We start from the raw sequence: 17,884 nt of genomic DNA on the forward strand, positions 1-17,884 counted from the left end.
AGCTTGTAATCTGGCTTCTGCAACTTTGAACATGAAAAATCCAATGAGGAGAAGAAAAGCAAAGCCAAAGAGTCCATCCCAAAATCCGACAAACAAGCAAAATGAACAAAAAACATTGAATTCAATTCTTTCTGATTTTAGAAACTGCATTAAAGAAGGGGTGCACCGGTCCTGGAGATACTGCAATACCAGGTCAATGCGTGGAGTGGACAGAGCAAGCTCTTTTTCCATCTCCCTGTTCTAAAAATCCATTTAATATATGGTCCCCAGATAGGGGACGTATCAGATATTAAACTGATAAGAACAGATACTACACTTGATCTTAGCCAAAAGGCCGAGAAGCGATAACCAGAATTGGTTTCAAACTACGGAGCCACCCAAGGATCCTGAAAAGTCCATTTGTGGAGATGAGCTCCTGGACTCCCGTTAAGAAGACATGTTGTCAACCTCTAGATCCCTTACATGCCTGCACTTTTCGGCTTGCTGCTGCTGCAATCCACGCGTTTTAGATCTGCATAACTCCACCTCTTTAAACACAGCACCTTCACCCCCTGCTGTTCCCACCCGCCTCAACACCGTTGGAAGGGAGGAGAACCAATTAAGGCGGGGGGTGGGGTGGAACGAGCAGCTGTCTACCCTTAGCAGGAGGGCTCCTGATTACATACCTCTCCTGCTGCTGCTGCTGCTGGCTGTCCAGCAGCAGACTGAAGGTGGCTGCTGCTGTGCACAGGTATATAAAGGCTCAGAGCCTATTATGACACGCGCAGCCAGCGTTCCATTGCCACATTCCATCTACTGCAGGCAGGATACCTGGCTGGCTGAATGTCGCTGAGAAGCTCACAGAGACCGCCATAAGCAACAGTTTAACAGAATGCCACAGACTAATCAACCAAACTTTTTGGGTTGGGTTCTCTTTTATAGTCTGCAGGCATTAAATGAAAGAAGTCAGTGTTCCAGCAGAAGGAGACAACGTTTCAGAAAAGGCATTGTAGCAAACCAAAAAAGAAATTTTAAGCGCAGCAGAGTAACCAGCGCACATACCTGTTAGCTCAGGTGAGTTTAAAAGGCTGCTGTTGATAACAAGGGCATTTGCTAAATAGATGGTGTGTGTGCAACAATATACTGAAAGGTCAATTATATTGTGCAGCTTATCTCACCACCTGTAGTTATTTAGGTGAAAGCTCCAAAATGCTTGCCTAATATGTCTGTTTATCCAAAAGGAAGTAAAAAGGGAGAGCTAGAAAGATAGCATTGCATCACATTACATGGCAATGCAATGCACAGTTGCTGAAGTTGAACCAAAATGAGCTTGTAATCTGGCTTCTGCAACTTTGAACATGAAAAATCCAATGAGGAGAAGAAAAGCAAAGCCAAAGAGTCCATCCCAAAATCCGACAAACAAGCAAAATGAACAAAAAACATTGAATTCAATTCTTTCTGATTTTAGAAACTGCATTAAAGAAGGGGTGCACCGGTCCTGGAGATACTGCAATACCAGGTCAATGCGTGGAGTGGACAGAGCAAGCTCTTTTTCCATCTCCCTGTTCTAAAAATCCATTTAATATATGGTCCCCAGATAGGGGACGTATCAGATATTAAACTGATAAGAACAGATACTACACTTGATCTTAGCCAAAAGGCCGAGAAGCGATAACCAGAATTGGTTTCAAACTACGGAGCCACCCAAGGATCCTGAAAAGTCCATTTGTGGAGATGAGCTCCTGGACTCCCGTTAAGAAGACATGTTGTCAACCTCTAGATCCCTTACATGCCTGCACTTTTCGGCTTGCTGCTGCTGCAATCCACGCATTTTAGATCTGCATAACTCCACCTCTTTAAACACAGCACCTTCACCCCCTGCTGTTCCCACCCGCCTCAACACCGTTGGAAGGGAGGAGAACCAATTAAGGCGGGGGGTGGGGTGGAACGAGCAGCTGTCTACCCTTAGCAGGAGGGCTCCTGATTACATACCTCTCCTGCTGCTGCTGCTGCTGGCTGTCCAGCAGCAGACTGAAGGTGGCTGCTGCTGTGCACAGGTATATAAAGGCTCAGAGCCTATTATGACACGCGCAGCCAGCGTTCCATTGCCACATTCCATCTACTGCAGGCAGGATACCTGGCTGGCTGAATGTCGCTGAGAAGCTCACAGAGACCGCCATAAGCAACAGTTTAACAGAATGCCACAGACTAATCAACCAAACTTTTTGGGTTGGGTTCTCTTTTATAGTCTGCAGGCATTAAATGAAAGAAGTCAGTGTTCCAGCAGAAGGAGACAACGTTTCAGAAAAGGCATTGTAGCAAACCAAAAAAGAAATTTTAAGCGCAGCAGAGTAACCAGCGCACATACCTGTTAGCTCAGGTGAGTTTAAAAGGCTGCTGTTGATAACAAGGGCATTTGCTAAATAGATGGTGTGTGTGCAACAATATACTGAAAGGTCAATTATATTGTGCAGCTTATCTCACCACCTGTAGTTATTTAGGTGAAAGCTCCAAAATGCTTGCCTAATATGTCTGTTTATCCAAAAGGAAGTAAAAAGGAAGAGCTAGAAAGATAGCATTGCATCACATTACATGGCAATGCAATGCACAGTTGCTGAAGTTGAACCAAAATGAGCTTGTAATCTGGCTTCTGCAACTTTGAACATGAAAAATCCAATGAGGAGAAGAAAAGCAAAGCCAAAGAGTCCATCCCAAAATCCGACAAACAAGCAAAATGAACAAAAAACATTGAATTCAATTCTTTCTGATTTTAGAAACTGCATTAAAGAAGGGGTGCACCGGTCCTGGAAATACTGCAATACCAGGTCAATGCGTGGAGTGGACAGAGCAAGCTCTTTTTCCATCTCCCTGTTCTAAAAATCCATTTAATATATGGTCCCCAGATAGGGGACGTATCAGATATTAAACTGATAAGAACAGATACTACACTTGATCTTAGCCAAAAGGCCGAGAAGCGATAACCAGAATTGGTTTCAAACTACGGAGCCACCCAAGGATCCTGAAAAGTCCATTTGTGGAGATGAGCTCCTGGACTCCCGTTAAGAAGACATGTTGTCAACCTCTTGATCCCTTACATGCCTGCACTTTTCGGCTTGCTGCTGTTGCAATCCACGCGTTTTAGATCTGCATAACTCCACCTCTTTAAACACAGCACCTTCACCCCCTGCTGTTCCCACCCGCCTCAACACCGTTGGAAGGGAGGAGAACCAATTAAGGCGGGGGGTGGGGTGGAACGAGCAGCTGTCTACCCTTAGCAGGAGGGCTCCTGATTACATACCTCTCCTGCTGCTGCTGCTGCTGGCTGTCCAGCAGCAGACTGAAGGTGGCTGCTGCTGTGCACAGGTATATAAAGGCTCAGAGCCTATTATGACACGCGCAGCCAGCGTTCCATTGCCACATTCCATCTACTGCAGGCAGGATACCTGGCTGGCTGAATGTCGCTGAGAAGCTCACAGAGACCGCCATAAGCAACAGTTTAACAGAATGCCACAGACTAATCAACCAAACTTTTTGGGTTGGGTTCTCTTTTATAGTCTGCAGGCATTAAATGAAAGAAGTCAGTGTTCCAGCAGAAGGAGACAACGTTTCAGAAAAGGCATTGTAGCAAACCAAAAAAGAAATTTTAAGCGCAGCAGAGTAACCAGCGCACATACCTGTTAGCTCAGGTGAGTTTAAAAGGCTGCTGTTGATAACAAGGGCATTTGCTAAATAGATGGTGTGTGTGCAACAATATACTGAAAGGTCAATTATATTGTGCAGCTTATCTCACCACCTGTAGTTATTTAGGTGAAAGCTCCAAAATGCTTGCCTAATATGTCTGTTTATCCAAAAGGAAGTAAAAAGGGAGAGCTAGAAAGATAGCATTGCATCACATTACATGGCAATGCAATGCACAGTTGCTGAAGTTGAACCAAAATGAGCTTGTAATCTGGCTTCTGCAACTTTGAACATGAAAAATCCAATGAGGAGAAGAAAAGCAAAGCCAAAGAGTCCATCCCAAAATCCGACAAACAAGCAAAATGAACAAAAAACATTGAATTCAATTCTTTCTGATTTTAGAAACTGCATTAAAGAAGGGGTGCACCGGTCCTGGAGATACTGGAATACCAGGTCAATGCGTGGAGTGGACAGAGCAAGCTCTTTTTCCATCTCCCTGTTCTAAAAATCCATTTAATATATGGTCCCCAGATAGGGGACGTATCAGATATTAAACTGATAAGAACAGATACTACACTTGATCTTAGCCAAAAGGCCGAGAAGCGATAACCAGAATTGGTTTCAAACTACGGAGCCACCCAAGGATCCTGAAAAGTCCATTTGTGGAGATGAGCTCCTGGACTCCCGTTAAGAAGACATGTTGTCAACCTCTAGATCCCTTACATGCCTGCACTTTTCGGCTTGCTGCTGCTGCAATCCACGCATTTTAGATCTGCATAACTCCACCTCTTTAAACACAGCACCTTCACCCCCTGCTGTTCCCACCCGCCTCAACACCGTTGGAAGGGAGGAGAACCAATTAAGGCGGGGGGTGGGGTGGAACGAGCAGCTGTCTACCCTTAGCAGGAGGGCTCCTGATTACATACCTCTCCTGCTGCTGCTGCTGCTGGCTGTCCAGCAGCAGACTGAAGGTGGCTGCTGCTGTGCACAGGTATATAAAGGCTCAGAGCCTATTATGACACGCGCAGCCAGCGTTCCATTGCCACATTCCATCTACTGCAGGCAGGATACCTGGCTGGCTGAATGTCGCTGAGAAGCTCACAGAGACCGCCATAAGCAACAGTTTAACAGAATGCCACAGACTAATCAACCAAACTTTTTGGGTTGGGTTCTCTTTTATAGTCTGCAGGCATTAAATGAAAGAAGTCAGTGTTCCAGCAGAAGGAGACAACGTTTCAGAAAAGGCATTGTAGCAAACCAAAAAAGAAATTTTAAGCGCAGCAGAGTAACCAGCGCACATACCTGTTAGCTCAGGTGAGTTTAAAAGGCTGCTGTTGATAACAAGGGCATTTGCTAAATAGATGGTGTGTGTGCAACAATATACTGAAAGGTCAATTATATTGTGCAGCTTATCTCACCACCTGTAGTTATTTAGGTGAAAGCTCCAAAATGCTTGCCTAATATGTCTGTTTATCCAAAAGGAAGTAAAAAGGGAGAGCTAGAAAGATAGCATTGCATCACATTACATGGCAATGCAATGCACAGTTGCTGAAGTTGAACCAAAATGAGCTTGTAATCTGGCTTCTGCAACTTTGAACATGAAAAATCCAATGAGGAGAAGAAAAGCAAAGCCAAAGAGTCCATCCCAAAATCCGACAAACAAGCAAAATGAACAAAAAACATTGAATTCAATTCTTTCTGATTTTAGAAACTGCATTAAAGAAGGGGTGCACCGGTCCTGGAGATACTGCAATACCAGGTCAATGCGTGGAGTGGACAGAGCAAGCTCTTTTTCCATCTCCCTGTTCTAAAAATCCATTTAATATATGGTCCCCAGATAGGGGACGTATCAGATATTAAACTGATAAGAACAGATACTACACTTGATCTTAGCCAAAAGGCCGAGAAGCGATAACCAGAATTGGTTTCAAACTACGGAGCCACCCAAGGATCCTGAAAAGTCCATTTGTGGAGATGAGCTCCTGGACTCCCGTTAAGAAGACATGTTGTCAACCTCTAGATCCCTTACATGCCTGCACTTTTCGGCTTGCTGCTGCTGCAATCCACGCGTTTTAGATCTGCATAACTCCACCTCTTTAAACACAGCACCTTCACCCCCTGCTGTTCCCACCCGCCTCAACACCGTTGGAAGGGAGGAGAACCAATTAAGGCGGCGGGTGGGGTGGAACGAGCAGCTGTCTACCCTTAGCAGGAGGGCTCCTGATTACATACCTCTCCTGCTGCTGCTGCTGCTGGCTGTCCAGCAGCAGACTGAAGGTGGCTGCTGCTGTGCACAGGTATATAAAGGCTCAGAGCCTATTATGACACGCGCAGCCAGCGTTCCATTGCCACATTCCATCTACTGCAGGCAGGATACCTGGCTGGCTGAATGTCGCTGAGAAGCTCACAGAGACCGCCATAAGCAACAGTTTAACAGAATGCCACAGACTAATCAACCAAACTTTTTGGGTTGGGTTCTCTTTTATAGTCTGCAGGCATTAAATGAAAGAAGTCAGTGTTCCAGCAGAAGGAGACAACGTTTCAGAAAAGGCATTGTAGCAAACCAAAAAAGAAATTTTAAGCGCAGCAGAGTAACCAGCGCACATACCTGTTAGCTCAGGTGAGTTTAAAAGGCTGCTGTTGATAACAAGGGCATTTGCTAAATAGATGGTGTGTGTGCAACAATATACTGAAAGGTCAATTATATTGTGCAGCTTATCTCACCACCTGTAGTTATTTAGGTGAAAGCTCCAAAATGCTTGCCTAATATGTCTGTTTATCCAAAAGGAAGTAAAAAGGGAGAGCTAGAAAGATAGCATTGCATCACATTACATGGCAATGCAATGCACAGTTGCTGAAGTTGAACCAAAATGAGCTTGTAATCTGGCTTCTGCAACTTTGAACATGAAAAATCCAATGAGGAGAAGAAAAGCAAAGCCAAAGAGTCCATCCCAAAATCCGACAAACAAGCAAAATGAACAAAAAACATTGAATTCAATTCTTTCTGATTTTAGAAACTGCATTAAAGAAGGGGTGCACCGGTCCTGGCGATACTGCAATACCAGGTCAATGCGTGGAGTGGACAGAGCAAGCTCTTTTTCCATCTCCCTGTTCTAAAAATCCATTTAATATATGGTCCCCAGATAGGGGACGTATCAGATATTAAACTGATAAGAACAGATACTACACTTGATCTTAGCCAAAAGGCCGAGAAGCGATAACCAGAATTGGTTTCAAACTACGGAGCCACCCAAGGATCCTGAAAAGTCCATTTGTGGAGATGAGCTCCTGGACTCCCGTTAAGAAGACATGTTGTCAACCTCTTGATCCCTTACATGCCTGCACTTTTCGGCTTGCTGCTGCTGCAATCCACGCGTTTTAGATCTGCATAACTCCACCTCTTTAAACACAGCACCTTCACCCCCTGCTGTTCCCACCCGCCTCAACACCGTTGGAAGGGAGGAGAACCAATTAAGGCGGGGGGTGGGGTGGAACGAGCAGCTGTCTACCCTTAGCAGGAGGGCTCCTGATTACATACCTCTCCTGCTGCTGCTGCTGCTGGCTGTCCAGCAGCAGACTGAAGGTGGCTGCTGCTGTGCACAGGTATATAAAGGCTCAGAGCCTATTATGACACGCGCAGCCAGCGTTCCATTGCCACATTCCATCTACTGCAGGCAGGATACCTGGCTGGCTGAATGTCGCTGAGAAGCTCACAGAGACCGCCATAAGCAACAGTTTAACAGAATGCCACAGACTAATCAACCAAACTTTTTGGGTTGGGTTCTCTTTTATAGTCTGCAGGCATTAAATGAAAGAAGTCAGTGTTCCAGCAGAAGGAGACAACGTTTCAGAAAAGGCATTGTAGCAAACCAAAAAAGAAATTTTAAGCGCAGCAGAGTAACCAGCGCACATACCTGTTAGCTCAGGTGAGTTTAAAAGGCTGCTGTTGATAACAAGGGCATTTGCTAAATAGATGGTGTGTGTGCAACAATATACTGAAAGGTCAATTATATTGTGCAGCTTATCTCACCACCTGTAGTTATTTAGGTGAAAGCTCCAAAATGCTTGCCTAATATGTCTGTTTATCCAAAAGGAAGTAAAAAGGGAGAGCTAGAAAGATAGCATTGCATCACATTACATGGCAATGCAATGCACAGTTGCTGAAGTTGAACCAAAATGAGCTTGTAATCTGGCTTCTGCAACTTTGAACATGAAAAATCCAATGAGGAGAAGAAAAGCAAAGCCAAAGAGTCCATCCCAAAATCCGACAAACAAGCAAAATGAACAAAAAACATTGAATTCAATTCTTTCTGATTTTAGAAACTGCATTAAAGAAGGGGTGCACCGGTCCTGGAGATACTGCAATACCAGGTCAATGCGTGGAGTGGACAGAGCAAGCTCTTTTTCCATCTCCCTGTTCTAAAAATCCATTTAATATATGGTCCCCAGATAGGGGACGTATCAGATATTAAACTGATAAGAACAGATACTACACTTGATCTTAGCCAAAAGGCCGAGAAGCGATAACCAGAATTGGTTTCAAACTACGGAGCCACCCAAGGATCCTGAAAAGTCCATTTGTGGAGATGAGCTCCTGGACTCCCGTTAAGAAGACATGTTGTCAACCTCTAGATCCCTTACATGCCTGCACTTTTCGGCTTGCTGCTGCTGCAATCCACGCGTTTTAGATCTGCATAACTCCACCTCTTTAAACACAGCACCTTCACCCCCTGCTGTTCCCACCCGCCTCAACACCGTTGGAAGGGAGGAGAACCAATTAAGGCGGGGGGTGGGGTGGAACGAGCAGCTGTCTACCCTTAGCAGGAGGGCTCCTGATTACATACCTCTCCTGCTGCTGCTGCTGCTGGCTGTCCAGCAGCAGACTGAAGGTGGCTGCTGCTGTGCACAGGTATATAAAGGCTCAGAGCCTATTATGACACGCGCAGCCAGCGTTCCATTGCCACATTCCATCTACTGCAGGCAGGATACCTGGCTGGCTGAATGTCGCTGAGAAGCTCACAGAGACCGCCATAAGCAACAGTTTAACAGAATGCCACAGACTAATCAACCAAACTTTTTGGGTTGGGTTCTCTTTTATAGTCTGCAGGCATTAAATGAAAGAAGTCAGTGTTCCAGCAGAAGGAGACAACGTTTCAGAAAAGGCATTGTAGCAAACCAAAAAAGAAATTTTAAGCGCAGCAGAGTAACCAGCGCACATACCTGTTAGCTCAGGTGAGTTTAAAAGGCTGCTGTTGATAACAAGGGCATTTGCTAAATAGATGGTGTGTGTGCAACAATATACTGAAAGATCAATTATATTGTGCAGCTTATCTCACCACCTGTAGTTATTTAGGTGAAAGCTCCAAAATGCTTGCCTAATATGTCTGTTTATCCAAAAGGAAGTAAAAAGGGAGAGCTAGAAAGATAGCATTGCATCACATTACATGGCAATGCAATGCACAGTTGCTGAAGTTGAACCAAAATGAGCTTGTAATCTGGCTTCTGCAACTTTGAACATGAAAAATCCAATGAGGAGAAGAAAAGCAAAGCCAAAGAGTCCATCCCAAAATCCGACAAACAAGCAAAATGAACAAAAAACATTGAATTCAATTCTTTCTGATTTTAGAAACTGCATTAAAGAAGGGGTGCACCGGTCCTGGAAATACTGCAATACCAGGTCAATGCGTGGAGTGGACAGAGCAAGCTCTTTTTCCATCTCCCTGTTCTAAAAATCCATTTAATATATGGTCCCCAGATAGGGGACGTATCAGATATTAAACTGATAAGAACAGATACTACACTTGATCTTAGCCAAAAGGCCGAGAAGCGATAACCAGAATTGGTTTCAAACTACGGAGCCACCCAAGGATCCTGAAAAGTCCATTTGTGGAGATGAGCTCCTGGACTCCCGTTAAGAAGACATGTTGTCAACCTCTTGATCCCTTACATGCCTGCACTTTTCGGCTTGCTGCTGCTGCAATCCACGCGTTTTAGATCTGCATAACTCCACCTCTTTAAACACAGCACCTTCACCCCCTGCTGTTCCCACCCGCCTCAACACCGTTGGAAGGGAGGAGAACCAATTAAGGCGGGGGGTGGGGTGGAACGAGCAGCTGTCTACCCTTAGCAGGAGGGCTCCTGATTACATACCTCTCCTGCTGCTGCTGCTGCTGGCTGTCCAGCAGCAGACTGAAGGTGGCTGCTGCTGTGCACAGGTATATAAAGGCTCAAAGCCTATTATGACACGCGCAGCCAGCGTTCCATTGCCACATTCCATCTACTGCAGGCAGGATACCTGGCTGGCTGAATGTCGCTGAGAAGCTCACAGAGACCGCCATAAGCAACAGTTTAACAGAATGCCACAGACTAATCAACCAAACTTTTTGGGTTGGGTTCTCTTTTATAGTCTGCAGGCATTAAATGAAAGAAGTCAGTGTTCCAGCAGAAGGAGACAACGTTTCAGAAAAGGCATTGTAGCAAACCAAAAAAGAAATTTTAAGCGCAGCAGAGTAACCAGCGCACATACCTGTTAGCTCAGGTGAGTTTAAAAGGCTGCTGTTGATAACAAGGGCATTTGCTAAATAGATGGTGTGTGTGCAACAATATACTGAAAGGTCAATTATATTGTGCAGCTTATCTCACCACCTGTAGTTATTTAGGTGAAAGCTCCAAAATGCTTGCCTAATATGTCTGTTTATCCAAAAGGAAGTAAAAAGGGAGAGCTAGAAAGATAGCATTGCATCACATTACATGGCAATGCAATGCACAGTTGCTGAAGTTGAACCAAAATGAGCTTGTAATCTGGCTTCTGCAACTTTGAACATGAAAAATCCAATGAGGAGAAGAAAAGCAAAGCCAAAGAGTCCATCCCAAAATCCGACAAACAAGCAAAATGAACAAAAAACATTGAATTCAATTCTTTCTGATTTTAGAAACTGCATTAAAGAAGGGGTGCACCGGTCCTGGAGATACTGCAATACCAGGTCAGTGCGTGGAGTGGACAGAGCAAGCTCTTTTTCCATCTCCCTGTTCTAAAAATCCATTTAATATATGGTCCCCAGATAGGGGACGTATCAGATATTAAACTGATAAGAACAGATACTACACTTGATCTTAGCCAAAAGGCCGAGAAGCGATAACCAGAATTGGTTTCAAACTACGGAGCCACCCAAGGATCCTGAAAAGTCCATTTGTGGAGATGAGCTCCTGGACTCCCGTTAAGAAGACATGTTGTCAACCTCTAGATCCCTTACATGCCTGCACTTTTCGGCTTGCTGCTGCTGCAATCCACGCGTTTTAGATCTGCATAACTCCACCTCTTTAAACACAGCACCTTCACCCCCTGCTGTTCCCACCCGCCTCAACACCGTTGGAAGGGAGGAGAACCAATTAAGGCGGGGGGTGGGGTGGAACGAGCAGCTGTCTACCCTTAGCAGGAGGGCTCCTGATTACATACCTCTCCTGCTGCTGCTGCTGCTGGCTGTCCAGCAGCAGACTGAAGGTGGCTGCTGCTGTGCACAGGTATATAAAGGCTCAGAGCCTATTATGACACGCGCAGCCAGCGTTCCATTGCCACATTCCATCTACTGCAGGCAGGATACCTGGCTGGCTGAATGTCGCTGAGAAGCTCACAGAGACCGCCATAAGCAACAGTTTAACAGAATGCCACAGACTAATCAACCAAACTTTTTGGGTTGGGTTCTCTTTTATAGTCTGCAGGCATTAAATGAAAGAAGTCAGTGTTCCAGCAGAAGGAGACAACGTTTCAGAAAAGGCATTGTAGCAAACCAAAAAAGAAATTTTAAGCGCAGCAGAGTAACCAGCGCACATACCTGTTAGCTCAGGTGAGTTTAAAAGGCTGCTGTTGATAACAAGGGCATTTGCTAAATAGATGGTGTGTGTGCAACAATATACTGAAAGGTCAATTATATTGTGCAGCTTATCTCACCACCTGTAGTTATTTAGGTGAAAGCTCCAAAATGCTTGCCTAATATGTCTGTTTATCCAAAAGGAAGTAAAAAGGGAGAGCTAGAAAGATAGCATTGCATCACATTACATGGCAATGCAATGCACAGTTGCTGAAGTTGAACCAAAATGAGCTTGTAATCTGGCTTCTGCAACTTTGAACATGAAAAATCCAATGAGGAGAAGAAAAGCAAAGCCAAAGAGTCCATCCCAAAATCCGACAAACAAGCAAAATGAACAAAAAACATTGAATTCAATTCTTTCTGATTTTAGAAACTGCATTAAAGAAGGGGTGCACCGGTCCTGGAGATACTGCAATACCAGGTCAATGCGTGGAGTGGACAGAGCAAGCTCTTTTTCCATCTCCCTGTTCTAAAAATCCATTTAATATATGGTCCCCAGATAGGGGACGTATCAGATATTAAACTGATAAGAACAGATACTACACTTGATCTTAGCCAAAAGGCCGAGAAGCGATAACCAGAATTGGTTTCAAACTACGGAGCCACCCAAGGATCCTGAAAAGTCCATTTGTGGAGATGAGCTCCTGGACTCCCGTTAAGAAGACATGTTGTCAACCTCTAGATCCCTTACATGCCTGCACTTTTCGGCTTGCTGCTGCTGCAATCCACGCGTTTTAGATCTGCATAACTCCACCTCTTTAAACACAGCACCTTCACCCCCTGCTGTTCCCACCCGCCTCAACACCGTTGGAAGGGAGGAGAACCAATTAAGGCGGGGGGTGGGGTGGAACGAGCAGCTGTCTACCCTTAGCAGGAGGGCTCCTGATTACATACCTCTCCTGCTGCTGCTGCTGCTGGCTGTCCAGCAGCAGACTGAAGGTGGCTGCTGCTGTGCACAGGTATATAAAGGCTCAGAGCCTATTATGACACGCGCAGCCAGCGTTCCATTGCCACATTCCATCTACTGCAGGCAGGATACCTGGCTGGCTGAATGTCGCTGAGAAGCTCACAGAGACCGCCATAAGCAACAGTTTAACAGAATGCCACAGACTAATCAACCAAACTTTTTGGGTTGGGTTCTCTTTTATAGTCTGCAGGCATTAAATGAAAGAAGTCAGTGTTCCAGCAGAAGGAGACAACGTTTCAGAAAAGGCATTGTAGCAAACCAAAAAAGAAATTTTAAGCGCAGCAGAGTAACCAGCGCACATACCTGTTAGCTCAGGTGAGTTTAAAAGGCTGCTGTTGATAACAAGGGCATTTGCTAAATAGATGGTGTGTGTGCAACAATATACTGAAAGGTCAATTATATTGTGCAGCTTATCTCACCACCTGTAGTTATTTAGGTGAAAGCTCCAAAATGCTTGCCTAATATGTCTGTTTATCCAAAAGGAAGTAAAAAGGGAGAGCTAGAAAGATAGCATTGCATCACATTACATGGCAATGCAATGCACAGTTGCTGAAGTTGAACCAAAATGAGCTTGTAATCTGGCTTCTGCAACTTTGAACATGAAAAATCCAATGAGGAGAAGAAAAGCAAAGCCAAAGAGTCCATCCCAAAATCCGACAAACAAGCAAAATGAACAAAAAACATTGAATTCAATTCTTTCTGATTTTAGAAACTGCATTAAAGAAGGGGTGCACCGGTCCTGGAGATACTGCAATACCAGGTCAATGCGTGGAGTGGACAGAGCAAGCTCTTTTTCCATCTCCCTGTTCTAAAAATCCATTTAATATATGGTCCCCAGATAGGGGACGTATCAGATATTAAACTGATAAGAACAGATACTACACTTGATCTTAGCCAAAAGGCCGAGAAGCGATAACCAGAATTGGTTTCAAACTACGGAGCCACCCAAGGATCCTGAAAAGTCCATTTGTGGAGATGAGCTCCTGGACTCCCGTTAAGAAGACATGTTGTCAACCTCTAGATCCCTTACATGCCTGCACTTTTCGGCTTGCTGCTGCTGCAATCCACGCGTTTTAGATCTGCATAACTCCACCTCTTTAAACACAGCACCTTCACCCCCTGCTGTTCCCACCCGCCTCAACACCGTTGGAAGGGAGGAGAACCAATTAAGGCGGGGGGTGGGGTGGAACGAGCAGCTGTCTACCCTTAGCAGGAGGGCTCCTGATTACATACCTCTCCTGCTGCTGCTGCTGCTGGCTGTCCAGCAGCAGACTGAAGGTGGCTGCTGCTGTGCACAGGTATATAAAGGCTCAGAGCCTATTATGACACGCGCAGCCAGCGTTCCATTGCCACATTCCATCTACTGCAGGCAGGATACCTGGCTGGCTGAATGTCGCTGAGAAGCTCACAGAGACCGCCATAAGCAACAGTTTAACAGAATGCCACAGACTAATCAACCAAACTTTTGGGTTGGGTTCTCTTTTATAGTCTGCAGGCATTAAATGAAAGAAGTCAGTGTTCCAGCAGAAGGAGACAACGTTTCAGAAAAGGCATTGTAGCAAACCAAAAAAGAAATTTTAAGCGCAGCAGAGTAACCAGCGCACATACCTGTTAGCTCAGGTGAGTTTAAAAGGCTGCTGTTGATAACAAGGGCATTTGCTAAATAGATGGTGTGTGTGCAACAATATACTGAAAGGTCAATTATATTGTGCAGCTTATCTCACCACCTGTAGTTATTTAGGTGAAAGCTCCAAAATGCTTGCCTAATATGTCTGTTTATCCAAAAGGAAGTAAAAAGGGAGAGCTAGAAAGATAGCATTGCATCACATTACATGGCAATGCAATGCACAGTTGCTGAAGTTGAACCAAAATGAGCTTGTAATCTGGCTTCTGCAACTTTGAACATGAAAAATCCAATGAGGAGAAGAAAAGCAAAGCCAAAGAGTCCATCCCAAAATCCGACAAACAAGCAAAATGAACAAAAAACATTGAATTCAATTCTTTCTGATTTTAGAAACTGCATTAAAGAAGGGGTGCACCGGTCCTGGAGATACTGCAATACCAGGTCAATGCGTGGAGTGGACAGAGCAAGCTCTTTTTCCATCTCCCTGTTCTAAAAATCCATTTAATATATGGTCCCCAGATAGGGGACGTATCAGATATTAAACTGATAAGAACAGATACTACACTTGATCTTAGCCAAAAGGCCGAGAAGCGATAACCAGAATTGGTTTCAAACTACGGAGCCACCCAAGGATCCTGAAAAGTCCATTTGTGGAGATGAGCTCCTGGACTCCCGTTAAGAAGACATGTTGTCAACCTCTAGATCCCTTACATGCCTGCACTTTTCGGCTTGCTGCTGCTGCAATCCACGCGTTTTAGATCTGCATAACTCCACCTCTTTAAACACAGCACCTTCACCCCCTGCTGTTCCCACCCGCCTCAACACCGTTGGAAGGGAGGAGAACCAATTAAGGCGGGGGGTGGGGTGGAACGAGCAGCTGTCTACCCTTAGCAGGAGGGCTCCTGATTACATACCTCTCCTGCTGCTGCTGCTGCTGGCTGTCCAGCAGCAGACTGAAGGTGGCTGCTGCTGTGCACAGGTATATAAAGGCTCAGAGCCTATTATGACACGCGCAGCCAGCGTTCCATTGCCACATTCCATCTACTGCAGGCAGGATACCTGGCTGGCTGAATGTCGCTGAGAAGCTCACAGAGACCGCCATAAGCAACAGTTTAACAGAATGCCACAGACTAATCAACCAAACTTTTTGGGTTGGGTTCTCTTTTATAGTCTGCAGGCATTAAATGAAAGAAGTCAGTGTTCCAGCAGAAGGAGACAACGTTTCAGAAAAGGCATTGTAGCAAACCAAAAAAGAAATTTTAAGCGCAGCAGAGTAACCAGCGCACATACCTGTTAGCTCAGGTGAGTTTAAAAGGCTGCTGTTGATAACAAGGGCATTTGCTAAATAGATGGTGTGTGTGCAACAATATACTGAAAGGTCAATTATATTGTGCAGCTTATCTCACCACCTGTAGTTATTTAGGTGAAAGCTCCAAAATGCTTGCCTAATATGTCTGTTTATCCAAAAGGAAGTAAAAAGGGAGAGCTAGAAAGATAGCATTGCATCACATTACATGGCAATGCAATGCACAGTTGCTGAAGTTGAACCAAAATGAGCTTGTAATCTGGCTTCTGCAACTTTGAACATGAAAAATCCAATGAGGAGAAGAAAAGCAAAGCCAAAGAGTCCATCCCAAAATCCGACAAACAAGCAAAATGAACAAAAAACATTGAATTCAATTCTTTCTGATTTTAGAAACTGCATTAAAGAAGGGGTGCACCGGTCCTGGAGATACTGCAATACCAGGTCAATGCGTGGAGTGGACAGAGCAAGCTCTTTTTCCATCTCCCTGTTCTAAAAATCCATTTAATATATGGTCCCCAGATAGGGGACGTATCAGATATTAAACTGATAAGAACAGATACTACACTTGATCTTAGCCAAAAGGCCGAGAAGCGATAACCAGAATTGGTTTCAAACTACGGAGCCACCCAAGGATCCTGAAAAGTCCATTTGTGGAGATGAGCTCCTGGACTCCCGTTAAGAAGACATGTTGTCAACCTCTAGATCCCTTACATGCCTGCACTTTTCGGCTTGCTGCTGCTGCAATCCACGCGTTTTAGATCTGCATAACTCCACCTCTTTAAACACAGCACCTTCACCCCCTGCTGTTCCCACCCGCCTCAACACCGTTGGAAGGGAGGAGAACCAATTAAGGCGGGGGGTGGGGTGGAACGAGCAGCTGTCTACCCTTAGCAGGAGGGCTCCTGATTACATACCTCTCCTGCTGCTGCTGCTGCTGGCTGTCCAGCAGCAGACTGAAGGTGGCTGCTGCTGTGCACAGGTATATAAAGGCTCAGAGCCTATTATGACACGCGCAGCCAGCGTTCCATTGCCACATTCCATCTACTGCAGGCAGGATACCTGGCTGGCTGAATGTCGCTGAGAAGCTCACAGAGACCGCCATAAGCAACAGTTTAACAGAATGCCACAGACTAATCAACCAAACTTTTTGGGTTAGGTTCTCTTTTATAGTCTGCAGGCATTAAATGAAAGAAGTCAGTGTTCCAGCAGAAGGAGACAACGTTTCAGAAAAGGCATTGTAGCAAACCAAAAAAGAAATTTTAAGCGCAGCAGAGTAACCAGCGCACATACCTGTTAGCTCAGGTGAGTTTAAAAGGCTGCTGTTGATAACAAGGGCATTTGCTAAATAGATGGTGTGTGTGCAACAATATACTGAAAGGTCAATTATATTGTGCAGCTTATCTCACCACCTGTAGTTATTTAGGTGAAAGCTCCAAAATGCTTGCCTAATATGTCTGTTTATCCAAAAGGAAGTAAAAAGGGAGAGCTAGAAAGATAGCATTGCATCACATTACATGGCAATGCAATGCACAGTTGCTGAAGTTGAACCAAAATGAGCTTGTAATCTGGCTTCTGCAACTTTGAACATGAAAAATCCAATGAGGAGAAGAAAAGCAAAGCCAAAGAGTCCATCCCAAAATCCGACAAACAAGCAAAATGAACAAAAAACATTGAATTCAATTCTTTCTGATTTTAGAAACTGCATTAAAGAAGGGGTGCACCGGTCCTGGAGATACTGCAATACCAGGTCAATGCGTGGAGTGGACAGAGCAAGCTCTTTTTCCATCTCCCTGTTCTAAAAATCCATTTAATATATGGTCCCCAGATAGGGGACGTATCAGATATTAAACTGATAAGAACAGATACTACACTTGATCTTAGCCAAAAGGCCGAGAAGCGATAACCAGAATTGGTTTCAAACTACGGAGCCACCCAAGGATCCTGAAAAGTCCATTTGTGGAGATGAGCTCCTGGACTCCCGTTAAGAAGACATGTTGTCAACCTCTAGATCCCTTACATGCCTGCACTTTTCGGCTTGCTGCTGCTGCAATCCACGCGTTTTAGATCTGCATAACTCCACCTCTTTAAACACAGCACCTTCACCCCCTGCTGTTCCCACCCGCCTCAACACCGTTGGAAGGGAGGAGAACCAATTAAGGCGGGGGGTGGGGTGGAACGAGCAGCTGTCTACCCTTAGCAGGAGGGCTCCTGATTACATACCTCTCCTGCTGCTGCTGCTGCTGGCTGTCCAGCAGCAGACTGAAGGTGGCTGCTGCTGTGCACAGGTATATAAAGGCTCAGAGCCTATTATGACACGCGCAGCCAGCGTTCCATTGCCACATTCCATCTACTGCAGGCAGGATACCTGGCTGGCTGAATGTCGCTGAGAAGCTCACAGAGACCGCCATAAGCAACAGTTTAACAGAATGCCACAGACTAATCAACCAAACCTTTTGGGTTGG

The 17,884-nt window shown here is 45.0% G+C and overlaps 14 non-coding genes across 14 annotated transcripts; all 14 read right to left on the reverse strand.

Annotated features, from left to right (window-relative positions):
* Positions 1–155: 155 nt before the first annotated feature.
* LOC141247119 (U2 spliceosomal RNA) lies at positions 156–346 on the reverse strand. The gene has a single exon (XR_012310619.1). It is a non-coding gene; the product is annotated as a U2 spliceosomal RNA (small nuclear RNA).
* Positions 347–1,461: 1,115 nt separating this feature from the next.
* Positions 1,462–1,652, reverse strand: LOC141247131 (U2 spliceosomal RNA). Its single transcript, XR_012310630.1, has one exon. It is a non-coding gene; the product is annotated as a U2 spliceosomal RNA (small nuclear RNA).
* Positions 1,653–2,767: 1,115 nt separating this feature from the next.
* LOC141247194 (U2 spliceosomal RNA) lies at positions 2,768–2,958 on the reverse strand. The gene has a single exon (XR_012310682.1). It is a non-coding gene; the product is annotated as a U2 spliceosomal RNA (small nuclear RNA).
* A 1,115-nt stretch (positions 2,959–4,073) lies between these two features.
* Positions 4,074–4,264, reverse strand: LOC141247130 (U2 spliceosomal RNA). The gene has a single exon (XR_012310629.1). It is a non-coding gene; the product is annotated as a U2 spliceosomal RNA (small nuclear RNA).
* Positions 4,265–5,379: 1,115 nt separating this feature from the next.
* Positions 5,380–5,570, reverse strand: LOC141247142 (U2 spliceosomal RNA). The gene has a single exon (XR_012310638.1). It is a non-coding gene; the product is annotated as a U2 spliceosomal RNA (small nuclear RNA).
* Positions 5,571–6,685: 1,115 nt separating this feature from the next.
* On the reverse strand, positions 6,686–6,876 carry LOC141247117 (U2 spliceosomal RNA). Its single transcript, XR_012310617.1, has one exon. It is a non-coding gene; the product is annotated as a U2 spliceosomal RNA (small nuclear RNA).
* Positions 6,877–7,991: 1,115 nt separating this feature from the next.
* Positions 7,992–8,182, reverse strand: LOC141247147 (U2 spliceosomal RNA). The gene has a single exon (XR_012310639.1). It is a non-coding gene; the product is annotated as a U2 spliceosomal RNA (small nuclear RNA).
* Positions 8,183–9,297: 1,115 nt separating this feature from the next.
* On the reverse strand, positions 9,298–9,488 carry LOC141247195 (U2 spliceosomal RNA). The gene has a single exon (XR_012310683.1). It is a non-coding gene; the product is annotated as a U2 spliceosomal RNA (small nuclear RNA).
* Positions 9,489–10,603: 1,115 nt separating this feature from the next.
* LOC141247120 (U2 spliceosomal RNA) lies at positions 10,604–10,794 on the reverse strand. Its single transcript, XR_012310620.1, has one exon. It is a non-coding gene; the product is annotated as a U2 spliceosomal RNA (small nuclear RNA).
* A 1,115-nt stretch (positions 10,795–11,909) lies between these two features.
* LOC141247148 (U2 spliceosomal RNA) lies at positions 11,910–12,100 on the reverse strand. Its single transcript, XR_012310640.1, has one exon. It is a non-coding gene; the product is annotated as a U2 spliceosomal RNA (small nuclear RNA).
* A 1,115-nt stretch (positions 12,101–13,215) lies between these two features.
* On the reverse strand, positions 13,216–13,406 carry LOC141247149 (U2 spliceosomal RNA). Its single transcript, XR_012310641.1, has one exon. It is a non-coding gene; the product is annotated as a U2 spliceosomal RNA (small nuclear RNA).
* A 1,114-nt stretch (positions 13,407–14,520) lies between these two features.
* On the reverse strand, positions 14,521–14,711 carry LOC141247150 (U2 spliceosomal RNA). Its single transcript, XR_012310642.1, has one exon. It is a non-coding gene; the product is annotated as a U2 spliceosomal RNA (small nuclear RNA).
* Positions 14,712–15,826: 1,115 nt separating this feature from the next.
* LOC141247151 (U2 spliceosomal RNA) lies at positions 15,827–16,017 on the reverse strand. The gene has a single exon (XR_012310643.1). It is a non-coding gene; the product is annotated as a U2 spliceosomal RNA (small nuclear RNA).
* Positions 16,018–17,132: 1,115 nt separating this feature from the next.
* Positions 17,133–17,323, reverse strand: LOC141247153 (U2 spliceosomal RNA). Its single transcript, XR_012310644.1, has one exon. It is a non-coding gene; the product is annotated as a U2 spliceosomal RNA (small nuclear RNA).
* Between the last annotated feature and the right edge of the window lie 561 nt (positions 17,324–17,884).

This window comes from Phyllobates terribilis, unplaced genomic scaffold (genome assembly GCF_046119375.1).
Source record: "Phyllobates terribilis strain yellow unplaced genomic scaffold, ASM4611937v1 Scaffold_2817__1_contigs__length_104771, whole genome shotgun sequence".
In the NCBI taxonomy this organism is placed as follows: Eukaryota; Metazoa; Chordata; class Amphibia; order Anura; family Dendrobatidae; genus Phyllobates; species Phyllobates terribilis.